Source organism: Octodon degus, unplaced genomic scaffold, assembly GCF_000260255.1.
Source record: "Octodon degus isolate 3935 unplaced genomic scaffold, OctDeg1.0 scaffold00116, whole genome shotgun sequence".
NCBI lineage: Eukaryota > Metazoa > Chordata > Mammalia > Rodentia > Octodontidae > Octodon > Octodon degus.
The window spans coordinates 8,451,329-8,453,057 of NW_004524692.1; the positions used below are offsets into that span (position 1 = coordinate 8,451,329).

The window sequence follows — 1,729 nt, forward strand, 5'->3', positions numbered from 1 at the left end:
CTCTCTCTCTCTCTCTCTCTCTCTCTCTCAAAAAATAAAAATAAAAAAGAAAATAAAATTTAAAAAAAAATCTGTAAATTATCCAGCCAAGCAAACAAAGGTTCTCTTACATATATCAACTTTGCTAATTCATACACATCATCTATTTCAAAATTTGCAACTCAGAAAACAATGCATAGAACTCAAATGTGAAGAACAAATGTCAATTATTTCTCTAAATGAAAGATCAGAGATCAAGCCATTGAAGCTGATGCATAAATACAACTGATTCTGACATTTCTCCCCTTACCCAAAGTACTAACACTGCTTTGTATCTCCTGTGGATTTTTAGGAGAAATCAGAATAAACTCTTAAAAACCACCAGGAAGACTTACCTTCTTAGAAATCTCTTCAGCAGGATGTCTGGATCTTGAGATTTATAGCAATGTGGAAGTAGTTGCTGTTATGCTTGAAAAGGAAGGTAAATCAGTAAAAGTGCAGGATACTGAAGATCTAGACGTTGAAATCTTCCAAAATGCTAAGAAAAGAAAGTATTTCTAAAGGTAACGAATAACATAATCCTGGTTATAGTCATACGATAATTTCAGAAGTGGTGTGTAGAGGGCTCACACTGCAGAAGAATAAACAAAAGTGAATCTCCTCCCATCCGTGTTCTCAAATGGGGCTTTCCTCTAAAAGCAGAACTGCAGTTTCTTCCTTGCAATATCTTAGTCATCATGCTGATTTAAAAGTAAACTAGAACTTAATTTTTTTCATACAAATCTCAGCAAATGAAAGAGGTTTAAATATTAGAATTTTCACATCCAGCAGCCTTACTCACCAGTCACTAGGAATCTCTGTGGTACTTGAGATCCTGACACTCTTACAGTAAAATTATGAGGCACTTTCTAGCTGCTTATAACTTCAGGCTTTCTGTCAGAGTGGGAGTGGTTCGAGGATTTCTATTACTAATACTACTGTAATGCATTTCCTAGACAGGGGTGGGTCTTCTAGATCTATTACTTATTAAGTATTATGTTACTCATTCCAGCTGTTCATAATAGTGCACCAATATGGGGCTTGTCAGAGCTTGATGTTATATTAAGTATGTGATGTTATCAACTATATCTAAACACTGTGCCTCTAGTTATTCTCTTAACTAATGCCAGAATGAATCATTTCAGTGATGAAGTTCATGATTACTTTTCGCGTATTACTTATAGAGAAACAACATAGTATGATAGCTTTGAAACATCTATAAGAGTACTAAAGGTCAGATAGGGACATTTGAACTCATGAAGCTTCTGTCATGCAAGTTTTTTTGTGGATCATAGAAGCCTTCTAGACTATGGAAGATCTCATGTGTTAACAAAAGGGACAAACTGGTCGATGGTGTGAAGAAGTCCATCAGCTGATCTGCAAGCAGTATGATTCCGTTGCTGGATATAGAATCCTCAAGCACAGGGAATGCAGACAAATGATCTGAGACCATTTATGTCTGAAGAAAGCTGACTATGTTGTTTCAAGATAGTCCCACATATAGGAAGGTTAATTTCTGGACTTGAAACCATCTAAAACATGTATCAAAGCAAAATCAAGGAGAATCTTCAGTAATGGTCTCAAATACCTGTGGACACTTATGGCTTTTTTTGAGGAGTGTAGGCACAATTTGGGTTGCAGATTATCTATCTATCTATCTATCTATCTATCTATCTATCTATCTATCTATCTATCTATCTATCTGTCAATC

The 1,729-nt window shown here is 35.4% G+C and overlaps 1 protein-coding gene across 3 annotated transcripts in view; it reads right to left on the reverse strand.

Annotated features, from left to right (window-relative positions):
* The window catches only part of LOC101567004 (pyrin and HIN domain-containing protein 1-like), a 47,113-nt gene that overhangs the window by 27,638 nt on the left and 17,746 nt on the right, over window positions 1-1,729 (reverse strand). For 2 of the 3 annotated variants that reach the window (XM_023699846.1, XM_023699845.1), the window contains exon 1: window positions 375-845. The exons of the other annotated variant lie outside the window; for it this stretch is intronic. The gene's annotated coding sequence lies outside the window, so the exon portion shown is untranslated. Of the gene's footprint in view, window positions 1-374; window positions 846-1,729 lie in introns of those variants that run through there. 3 annotated transcript variants of the gene reach the window in all.